The sequence below is a fragment of the Pinus tabuliformis genome, chromosome 9 (assembly GCF_031772625.1).
Source record: "Pinus tabuliformis cultivar Carrire ecotype Pingquan chromosome 9, CPIR1, whole genome shotgun sequence".
In the NCBI taxonomy this organism is placed as follows: Eukaryota; Viridiplantae; Streptophyta; class Pinopsida; order Pinales; family Pinaceae; genus Pinus; species Pinus tabuliformis.
In genome coordinates, this window is record NC_142307.1 from 1,241,140,816 (window position 1) to 1,241,153,718 (window position 12,903).

Sequence of the window (12,903 nt, forward strand, 5' to 3'; positions counted from 1 at the left end):
GTTGAATCTAATGTATATGATGATGACAAAACCCCAACTGCTATATTTGATCTAGACAACCGTAATCAAACCCTAACAACTAGATTTGATCTAGACAATAAGGTAGGGATGATCTTCAGATAGATGAGGGAAATATGGTCCCAAAGGAGTCTCAGGTGCTATAAATTGAAATATACATAGGGTTCGAACAATAGTACTCGATCCAATCTTTCAAGGTTATAACTAAGGAGGATTGACTGTACCCTTAGCTATACTACCCGACTACCCTACTGTATGTTTGAGTAATCTCAAAAAGTGATTTTCTCATTGTACTTTAGTAGTGAGATGGCCAACGACTTATCTAAGGTTAAGTCTCAAGTTACCCTAGGGGGGCTTCTAATATACCGAAGGGTACATGGAAGTGTAGTCTGTGTGTGGTTCCACCTAATGCGTTATTACTTGAAGGGGTACTCACATGAGTTACAAGGGGGTCCAAAATGTGTGACAACTTCTTGTAGTCCTTGTGAGAATAACTCCCCAAATCCATAGATTTATGTGCTCAACAACAGATCCCATGGTTTAAAGGTGTTGAAACACATCTCTAGCCTAAAAAAACAAATTTCTATGCAAATTTGAGGTAAAACTAGTCATAGAAAGTCATCATACGCCACTTGTTATGCACTTGGCTTACGATAAAACCAAAATTCCATAAATATGAAACAATATAGCCCAAAACATAAAAATATCATATGAAATGAGACAATCTGCAAAGATATTTAATTATTCAGAAACAAAATACAATGATCAATTACCTCTTCAATGGGGAACCTACAACAGATCAGAGCTCAATTAAAATAATACTCGATGATTCTTCCCTTATGATATAAGACTATTTATAGCTTGGTTACGTCCAAAACCCTAACTACTAATGGTCCCTTACATAACATGGTGAACCACTTTATTTATTAACTATGACCAATTTATAACTAATTTTGGTCCCTTTTCTATAATACGGGTCAACCAATTACAATTATTATTAATGCGGATAACCAATTACGAGATTTATTGAATCAACTAAATAAATATGAATCTTCCTAGGTCCCTTGGGCTTATTACATGAGTAAGGGTTTAGGGTTGGACCCTAATAATGACGAAGAGGTATGGGAAGTCATTCAAGAGTTGCAGAAAGATCCTAGTGCATTTGGTACATTTATTTGGAAAAATGATTCATTATGCTACAAATATAGCCTATATCTATGTAAGAACTCCCAAATCAAACAAACGGTTCTTTTCAAATTTCACACCTCTCCTATAGGAGGGCCCTCAGGATTTATAAAAACTTACCACAAGGTTAAGAAGGCATTTTTTTGGGATGACTTTAAATTTTTTATTCAAAAATTTGTGGCAAAACGTTTTATTTGCCAACAAAATAAAGTTGAGACAATTAATACCCTAGGTCTTTTACAACCATTAATCATTCCAAGTTAGTGTTGGGATGAAGTCTCAATGGATTTTATCACAGGTTTATCCAATTCCAAAGGAAAGAATGTCATCATGGTGGTAGTTGATAGACTTACCGATTATGCACACTTTTGTGCGCTATCCCATCCTTTCAATGCCAGTACAGTTGGTACTTAATTTGTAGAAATAGTTCAAAATGTACATGGAAACCCAAAGATCATTGTAAGTGACACTAGAAACTTTTCCACACAATTATTTTCTTTCCCTTCTAATCAATTATCTCATAGCTCATCTTGTCATCTTCAATATGTTGGAAAAAAGGAGATAGTGAACACATTTTTTGAATGATAACTTCATTTCTTTGTATATGATAAACAAACACAATTGGTAGAGTTTTTACTTCTAGTAGAATGGTGGTATAACAGGTCCTTCCATATTGTAGCAACAATGACCCCATTTATGGAACTTTATGGATATCAACCACCAAACATGCCATATTCTTTAAGAGACAACTCTAAGGTTCAATTAGTGGAAGATCACATAAAGCATCAACAACAAGTTCTCCAACTCTTAAAGCATAACTTAAATCTGGTGGAGAATCGAATGCAACAACAAGCATATTAACATTGTAGTGAAAGAAGTTTTGATGTTGGAAATTGCATATTTTTATGGCTACAACCATACAAGCAAATGTCCATCAAGAAAGCCAATAAGGGTAATAAATGATCACCCAAGTACTATGGCCCTTAGAAGGTATTGTAAAGTATTGGTACTATGGCATACAAATTAAAGTTTCCTACATCCTCACAAGTGCACCTAATTTTGAATATGTCATGCTTAAAGAAGGTTATAAGTAGCAGGCTCCTAGTTCAAACTATGTTTCCAGAACTTGATGAGGAAGGAAAATCATATTGGAACCTAAAGAAATAACAAAAACAAGAATCCGACAGCTACGAAATCGATCAATTCTAGAGTATCTCATCAAGTTGAAGAAATTACCTACTAAAGATTCCACATGGGAGGATGAGTATTTCATATAAAAGCATCCAAATCTACTCAAGAATTGAGGAAAATGCTTTTTTGAAGGAGGGGGACATGTTAGATCCCTATAATACAAGTGTTTCCCCCATATTGTTAATATTGTGCCCAATAGTACCCCATATTGTTATTGTTTTACCCCTTAGAAACCCACTATTGTTATTGCTGACCCCTTAGATTATTAGTGTTATGTAGGCCTTAATAATATTTTCCCCTTTATACTCCTATATATATTAAGGATGTCTTGTCATTTTAACAGTATTTTTTTCAATTTTGTGATGTAAAAGGAGATTGCCTCCTCAAAGAGGCTTATTTTTCAAGTTGTTGATCTACCTTTTCTTTTGTTTTCTGATTTAGTTACATAACATTCAAGTTAAATGAAGCTTTAATTTCTTAGAGCATAACTCTTAAAAGATAGTAAATCGTGGTTTAAAAATATGAACCAGATGACCATCAAGATTTCCCTTCACTATGATCCAAGTTTTAGCCTACGACAACTTGACACATAGAAACAAAAAAATCAAAGTCAACCATCAAATTGGCACACAATGTAGGCGAACTCGACCCATTGTAATGAAAACTTAAAGACCAATAATGAAATTGACACATTGTGGTGGCACACTTGATCCATTATAACGAAAACTTTGAAATCAACTATCAAATTAACAGATAATAGAATTGGGTTGCTAATCGAGAATCGACAGTCTTGTAGAAAAAAAGTAAAATAAAACAAAATAATAAATAAATAAATATGAAAAATAAAAAAGAAAACAAAAATTAAAACATTAAAAAAATATATAAACAAAAACAAAAACAAATAATACAAAAAAACTAAAAAACTACAACTAAAACAAGAAAAATTTCCAAGAAAAACATATTAAAAAAAATAAAAAAAATTAACACAAAAATAAAAAACAAATAAATACTTGATTAGATAATGATAATAGAAAAACATTAAAATAAACAAATAATATATTAACAAAAATTAGAAACATTAACAATAAAAACATAAAAACTAATAAAAACATTAAAAATATATTTAAAACATTAGAACAATTAAAAAAATGATTTAAAGAACATTTTTTCTTTGTCAAGTTGTGTGTGAACCTCTAGGTTTGTCCTGTTGTTTGATGAGCCATGACCCAACAACATGTAAGCTACCAAAATCACCTGGGGATCACACTAGTCCTGGGCCACACCAACCCTTAGTTGACTAAATTTTTTTAGCATGTCTCCTCCCCATAGAATAGGGCACAACCACCCTCTATGAGGTTTGATCCGGGGTCACCTTGCAAATGAGACCCAACCTCTACGAATTGTGCTAGTGGGACTCGACGAACGAAAAATACACACATAAAAAATAAAATATATATATATATATATATATATATATATATATATATATATATATATATATATATATATATATATATATATATATATATATATATATATATATATATATATATATATATATATATATATATATATATATATATATATATATATATATATATACATATACATTAAAAAAAAACTATATTAATTTTTTTTTTTGTAACCTTTGTAGGACTACATATTCATCATGTCCAACTTATTGCCCAATCGGGGGAGGGGGAGGGAGGGGGGATAGTACAATATTTGAACCCAAGACTTCCAGTTTGGTGACAAATAATTTTTAAGGCAATTTGCAATTGAGCTACCCAAAATGAATAACACATTAAAAAAAATTATGAAAACTTTTAAAAAGTATAAAAGTATTAAAAATATTTACAAAAAGAGTGATGTCCCTTAAGCCCTAGGTGGGGCCTGGAAAACAAATATTACAAGGCCCTTCGAGCCCTTGGTGGGGCCTGGAAAACAAATATTACAAGGCCCTTCGAGCCCTTGGTGGGGCTTAGCTGATTCCAAGGATCGATGTTAACTAGCCAAGGGCCCATGGAGCCGCAGGCTGGGAATAGGATCTGCCTTTGTCTAGGGATTTTTTATTTTTGAACTATTGTTTTTTATTTTTTTCAATGTTTTTTTTAATTGCTTTTTCTTTATGCTTTTAATCCTTTTTATTTTTATTTTAATGTCTTTTTTTTTTCAATTTATTTTTTTAATGTCTTTTGTTTTCCAAAAATATTGTTTTAATGTTATTTTATTTTAATTTTTTTATTAATTTTGATTTTTTTTTTCAATTTTTTAAATCTAATTGTATTTTTTTAAATTTTTCTTTTGTTTTAAATTTTTATTTTTAAGATTTATTTCATTTATTTTTGTAAATTGTATAACTTTATTTTATATTTTCTTTTTATTATTTTTACTTAAAATTGTGTGTGAATCATTTTTTTTTAAACATCAAATGTCGTCATATTTAGATATATAATTCATAAAAGTTTCCTAAAAATTGTTATTTTTCCAAAAAAAACTATTCATTTTTTTCATAAAAATATGTTATTTAATATGTTATGTTTAGTGAAAAGGTCCTAAAACACATATTTTTTTAATTATATCTATATACAAAATGCTTATTTTTTGTCGACTACTCAAAATTATTATTTTTTAGTAACAATTATTTTATGTGTATTGAAGTATTAATTAATGATATATAAATATATAAACAATACTAACCTCAAAATATTAATGTTATTATCTTTTTTGAACTGTGCAAAAAAAAAAAAAACATTATTAAACGGTATTGCAAAGAGAAACAAAAAATACATGTTTGGAAAACCCTTAAAAGACAAACATCTTAGGATGAAAAATAAGAAGATAAATAAAACAACTTAAAAAATGCTTAAATAATCAACATTTTAAAGGAATGTGCATACTTAGGACATAAGAAAATTTAAAGTGTCAAAACAATGCCTTCAAAAAATATTGGTTTTTTTCAAAATCTGTATGAAAATCACCAACATTTTAAAAGCATTGTCCACACTTAATTCATTAGAGAAGTTAAAGTCTCAAAAATGAGCCCTCTAAAAAAGGGGTTGATGCCACACCAACACATTTCAAAATGAGTTTGAAAATCACTAACATTTAAAAATGTTCATACTTGATACATCAGAAAATTTAAATTGTCAAAAATATGCTACAAAAAAGGTCTATTTTGAATTAGCACTTTTCAAAATAGGATGATTTTTTTCTACCTCAGAAAAATAGGTACCTAGTATAATTCCCATTTGATAGTGTACTTTGTTTGGTGCATTCTTGTCCTTTTGGTGCACTGAAGATGATTTTTTTTCCTACTTTATTTTCGCACTAAGGATGATTTTTTTTAATTGAAAGTTATTTGCCTATATTTATAAACACATTTTTCATCTAATAAAAAAAATATGATTTATGTATGAGGTTCATGTTTTCTGTATGTCAACCATGCAGAGACGTCAACAAAGGGAGGATCAATAGCACTAGGAGGAAAGGGTGGACCAATACAATATGGTACGACTGTGGGAGGCATGAGAAAGGGAGAGATATTTATACCCTCGCCCTATTACTATAGCAACCGAGGGCCTGTTGAAGAATCTAGGAATCATGAAGTACTATGAAGAGGCTACATCTATCAAGGGGCAGTTTGGGTTGATGTCATAGTTTATTTGTCAGTGAGATTTCAGCCAAAAAGCTTTCCGTGTCGGTCTTGATTAGTGTTATGCACCCATTGAGGAGGACACTTATTTTATCATTGGCTTATCCAAGAGAGGGGATACTTTTCCCCAATTCCCTAATGTCTCCGATGGTGTTGCAGCAAAGAGTCATATTATTTACTTGTAAATATATCTTGGGGATCATGTAGTGAATCCAACATATTTCTCAAGTGTCTGGTAGATAGCTACGGATCACGTTTTTTGGTGCAGAGGAGGTTAGGTGCCTCTCACTATTAGTAAGTATCATTGCACACTATACTCGTGATGGGTGGCACATTAGTTTCCCTCTTTTCTTTTATGTAGATTGTTTGGTGGAGAGGCCACGATGTATTAGATGGCATGCCATTTTTTTGTGGCATGTTTGTATCACTTTAGATATATGTTGCGATATGATACATAGGAGGATGAAATTCCCTTTTTCTTAAAAGTGTTTTTGTTTATTTATTTATAGGTTTGCAGAGACGAGATCTACTTTTGACCGTTGCCCTGTTATGTCGACGACTAAGGTGTGGATGTATATGTGGGGTGAGATGATGCCCAAGGAGTGCTAGTCAAAGCATCCAGTCAAGAGTTTCATCGATGCACTGGGGTTACTAGCCAATGAGGCTAACCAAATTTTTGTCTTGGTGTTGGGGCCTTACGCAGGTATGAATTGGCAACATTTTCCAACATATTCTTCACACTAGATGAGCCTACAGATGATAAACACAATATTAGTGTTTTCTTTAAATTATCTGACTTCATGTTGTTTTCTTAATTAATTATAGTAAAATTTATTCTAGCATATTCTTTAACTTGATTTATTAAATTGTTTGATGAAATTGTTTTGCTCATAACCTACAAAAAGATACCCAAATGCAGAATATGTGAAGAAAGTTACCCAGAACATAGAATAGTGAGAGACAACAGCAAATATTTTATTATTCAGAAAGCAATGTTCACTGGCCTCTTCGAGGGGGCAACCTCCAATAGAGCAGAGCTCGATTCAAAAATAAGACACGATGCTCCTCACAAGGAGTCGCTATCCTTTATATATGACTCATACATGCAATACCATGGATCAATACCATGGGTTATTAATACCATCTATCTAATACCATGGCCCATTTGCAACTAAATGTGGTCCCGTCATTATTTGCAGGTTAACCACTTACAATTATTAATATGGGCTTTATTGACTCTTTACTATGAGTCGATCCCACTACATAAATAAGGAGGTTAGGGTGGGAGCCTAACATGCCCTCCCCCTTAAGAATAGCCTTGTCCTCAAGGCTGAAGCTATGGAAACTACTGAAGAATAGTGGTTGGTTCCCAAGTTGCATCTTCCGGAGAGGTGTCTTTCCACTTGACGAGAACTTCCCTAATCATGTGGCCACGAAGATGCCTTTCTCGTGTCTCTAGGACCTGTTCAGGTTGGAGCCGGATTGACCCTTCCTCGTCCAATTCAGGTAGACTGGTTTTAATTCTGCAATTGTTCCCAATCACTTTCTTGAGGCATGAGACATGGAAAACTAGATGGATTTTTGCAGTAGGCGGCAAAGCCAGCTTGTAGGCTACTTCTCCAATGCGTTGAAGTACTTGATATGGTCCGTAGAATTTTGGAGATAGTTTCTGACAACCCTTGTCTTTGAGTGATGTTTGCTTATATGGTTGCAGCCTCAAAAAGACCTGATCCCATTCTTGAGATTGGCGCTTTGAGCGATGCTGGTCTACCTGTTGCTTCATACGGTTTTGAGCTTGATGAAGATTCTCTCTAAGATGGGCAAGCATGGTTACGCGGTTTTGTAGGAGTTGATCCACTGCTTGTACCTTTGAGCCCCCCTTGATATAAGAAGTAGGAGAAGGAGGGAGTTGACCATATACTTCTTCATAGGGAGTCATTTTGGTGGTGGCATGATAGTTAGTGTTATACCACCATTCAGCCAGAGGTAACCACTGTACCCAAAGATGTTGCTTTTCTAAAGTGAAACACCTAAGGTAGGTTTCCAGACATTTGTTGACGGCTTCCATTTGACCATCCGTTTTTGGATGATAAGAAGTACTGAGTTTTAGTTGGGTTCCTTGTAGCTTGAAGAGTTCCTACCAACAATTACTGCTGAAGATCGGGTCACGATCGGACACAATAGAAGTGGGCATGCCATGCAATTTGAAGATCTGATCCATGAAAGATTGAGCAACCAAAGCCAGTGTAAACGGGTGGCGTATGGCGCAGAAATGAGCATACTTCGAAATTCTGTCCACAATCACCATGATGACTGACTTGTTTCCTAACCTTGGAAGACCTGTAATGAAATCCATAGAAACCTCCGTCCATATTGCTGTCGGGATGGGCAACAGTTGTAATGTGCCTGGTGCTTTGACGGTCTCCCCTTTGTGGCGTTGACAGACATCGCATTCTGCTACAAAAGTGAGGATGTCCTTTTTCATGTCTATCCAAAAAAATGATCTTTTGGTGCGAGCGTACATCTTCTAAAAGCCTGAATGTCCTCCAATGGGGGATGAGTGCAATTATGCCAAAATGCAACTTTTGAGGGTGGATTTTGGTGATATTACAACTCTGTCCCTGTAGCAAAGAATCTCATCCTGCCACGAGTAGCCCTTGGTGGAATTTAGATCCGCCTGCAATTGAGAAATGAGTTGGGAGAGCCTGGAATGTGAAAACCATTCCCTGTGAGCCTCTTCAATCCATTCTGGAATGGGAAGGGAAATTGCTAGCAGGGTACTTCGCTCCTCAAATTGGCGGGATAATGCATCTTCTACACTATTTTCTTGCCCTTTCTTGTAAATGATCTCATAATCATATCCCAACATTTTGGTGAGCCATTTATTTTGTTGTGGGGAGGAAAGTTGTTGCTCCAAAAAATATTGAAGACTGTGATGGTCTGTGTGGATTTGGAAACGTTGCCCCAATAAGTGAGGTCGCCAGGTCTCTACTGCATGTAAAATGGCCATCATTTCCTTCTCATAGGTAGATTGGCCCAGATACTTCCCACTTAGTTGTTGGCTTGTGAAGGCCAAAGATCACCCTTCCTACATTAAGACTGCCCCAATACCCATACCCAAATAATCACATTCAATGACAAAAGATTTGTTGAAGTCAGGTAGTGCTAAGACTAGAGTGGAACACATGGCATTTTTTAGAGCTGTAAATTCTTGTTGTGCATCCTCATTCCAGAAGAATGAATTTTTCTTTAGGAGTTGAGTGAGCGGCTTCGCTATGCGACTATAATTGAGACAAATTTGTTGAGGCTCTTCAGGGTCTTAGGTTGAGGCAAATCCTGCATTGCCTGGATCATTTTGGGGTCCACCTTGATACCTTCACGCCCCACAATGTGGCCCAAATAATCATCTTCTTCCATGCCAAATGAACACTTGGACATCTTAACAAATAATTTATGCTTGCGGAGCAGTTGCAATAGTAGATCTACATGTTGAAGATGTGCGGCCCAAGTGCAACTATAGATGAGGATGTCATCGAAGAAGACAGGGACAAATTTCCTAAGATATGGTTTCAGAAGGTGGTTCATAAGGCTCTGAAAAGTAGATGGGGCATTACAAAGACCAAATGGCATGACCAGGAACTCATAATGGCCTTCACGAGTTCAGAAAGCAGTCTTTGGAATGTCGACTTCCTTCATGCAAATTTGGTGGTAGCTTGAGCAAAGATCCAGCTTAGTGAAGAATTGAGCCCCATTGAGCACTTCCAGCAAATAATCAACCACCGGGATGGGAAATTTATCTTTGACTATCAACTTATTGAAGGCCCTGAAGTTTGGACACATATGCCACTACCAATCTTTCTTGAGCACCATGACCACCGATGATGAATAAGGACTAATGCTGGGACGAATGACACCTGCTTCCAAAAGTTCCTTGATTATTTTTTCTATTTCATTCTTTTGGGTGAATGGATATCTGTATGGGCACACATTTGGGGGTTGGGCCCCTGGAACCAAGGTGATGTTATGATCATGTTCCCCTCTCGAGGGTGGAAGCTCATGAGGCTTGTCAAAGTCCGGCAGATGGTTATTTAAAATCTGTTGCATCTTAGGATGAATCAGAAGATACTTGGTTTCGACTGCCTGGATGGAATTAAATTGAGCTACAACTCCATCATGGCCCTTTTTTAGCAATTTTTCCATCCTATGTGAGTTGATGACAGAGGGAGCTCCCGCCTGGAGTCCACATAGGGTATGTGTGGAGTTGGTTTTCTTAAAACTCATATATATCTCCTGGAAATCCATTGTCATTGGCCCAAGAGTGCAAAGCCATTCAGCACCGAGGACAAAGTCGCACCCTCCCATGTGCATGGCAAACATGTGGGCCTTCAACTAATAATCCCCCATTTGAAGTTTGACATTTTCATAGCGGCCTTCACATTTCATTGTGCCCCCATCTGCAATTTGGACTTCGAAGTTAGAAACTGCTCGTACAAAACAATGCACTGCTTCTGTGACTTTTTGATGGATGAAATTATGTGTACTTCCACTATCAATCAAGACTACTACTGGGCATTGTTTAATAAAACCTCTGATTTTGAGAGTTTGAGGTGAAGAAATCCCTGCCAAAGCATACAGCGAAATAACTGGTTCGTCAGGGACATTGTCCATTTGGTTGTTCTCTTCTACCGTAGCATGTTCCTCCAATGGTAGATCTTCCTCCTATGAGCTGTAATCAGTGGCATCAATTTGAAAAAAATTTGGCTCCTTGCATTTATGACCTGGGGAGTATTTTTCATCATAGTAGTAACATAATCCTTGCTTTATTCTTTCAGCCATTTCTACAGGTGACACCTTTTGAACCTTAAGTGTTTTAGTCATGCTGTGAGCCTGTGGGGGGCGACCCTTAGCGGTGAAATTTGGGCAACTGTATTGGGTTACTAATGCACATTCCATATTACGAGCTACCTTGCAAGCCTCGTCCATGTGGGAGGGTGGTGCAGTAAGGCGTGGGCTTTTATAGCTTCTTTAAGACCGTTAATAAAACATTCCATGTAGAACACATCTGAGAGACCCCTAGTGCAAAAGGCTAAGGCTTCAAAGGCTATAATATATTCATCCACTGTGGCAGTCTGTCGGAGCTTCGTAAGACGACCCAAAAAAGAAGATGCCTGGTCAAAGCGTTCTGTAAGAGCTTTTTTCAAGGTGGTCCAAGTCACAAAAGTTCCATTGCAACATTGATGCCATTCCCACCATTGCCACCTTTCATTGTCCAAGTACATGCTCCCCACCATAAGCCGAGTCTCATTATCTAAGATGTTATTCAAATTGAAATACTGCTCCATTTGTGCTATCCATGTTGCCGGGTGAGAACAATCAAATTTATGCATATCCAACCTGGGAGGTCGCAGACGGGATTGTTGGCGGGATCCCCAGAGGTGAAGAGAGTAGCTAGACTCACCCTCACTGTGTCCATTGCCAATATATGCCTCCTCATGGGCTTCCTCCTTGCCCTTCAGGATTATGCTAGTTAGTTGGTCAAGCTGAATTTGGAGGGATTGCAAGTATTGCTCAAGTTTGTTCATCCTCTCATTGGCCATAGCTTGAGCTCTAGCTTCTACCATGCATCGACCTGATGTTCTTGAAATTTGGGACCACCCAAAAAAATTTTCACTAAGAATTGAATGGTACCACCGTGCTCAGCTCGTTGTCCTGATTCTAATGGGCTAGATCACCAATAAGCACCCGGGAGATCTCAGACATTTTTTTTCTTTTTTTCTAAAAACTCCTAACAAAGTTTTACTCCTTCCTTAGGAATACTGCAGTAGCTCAATCCTCAAAATTGCAATGCTGCCAAAAGTCCTGCAAAAATCATGCCCCGGTATAGGAACCCCACACAACTACTCAGATCGGGTGGATCTGAGAGATCTGAATGGTGGATCTGATAGCTCTGAATGGCGGAACAGATTGCTGCTGCGGATCATGGATCTAATAGATCAGAATGGCTGGTTTGCGAACTCAAAGTTGTGGGACTGATGTCTACTGCTGTTGCACCCCTTTGTGCGAGGGGATCTGGTAGAGATGATGTGTGATCCCAAGATAGAAAAGGGAACTATGGTCTCGAGGAGTGTCAGGTGCTACAGATCACAATATACATAAGGGTCTCACAGTAGTACTCGACCCAATGTCTTAGGGCTCTAACTAAGGAGGATCAATCGTACCCTTAGCCGTACAACCCGACTACCCTATTGTACAGGCGAGTAATCTCTCCGAGTGCTGCTCTCGGTGTACTGTAGCAGTAAGAAGACTGATGGTTTATCTATGGATAGGTTGCAGAGGAGCTAAGGGGCTTCCGATATACCCAGAAGGTACTTGGAAGATAGTCCCTACCCGGTTCTGTCTAATGCACTACTACTCGAAGGGGTCCCCACAGGGGTTACAAGGGAGTCCAACAAGCGTGACCACCTCTTGTATTTCCTCTGTGCATGCCTCCCCAAATCTGCAGGTTTATGCGCTCAACGATAGATCCCGTGGTTTAAAGACGCCCGAACAGGTCTCTAGCCAAAAAAAAAAATTGCTAAGAAATGCAGATCCCACCAGCCCTGGAAGGTGCTCTGATACCACTTGTTATGCTCATAACCTGCAAAAAGATACCTAAATATAGAATATGCAAAGAAATATACCCAAAAGATAGAATAGTGAGAGACAACAACAAATATTTTATTATTCAGAAAGCAATGTTCACTGGCCTCTTTGAGGGGGCAACCTCCAATAGAGCAAAGCTCGATTCAAAAATAAGACACGATGCTCCTCACAAGGAGTCTCTATCCTTTATATATGACTCATACATGCAATAC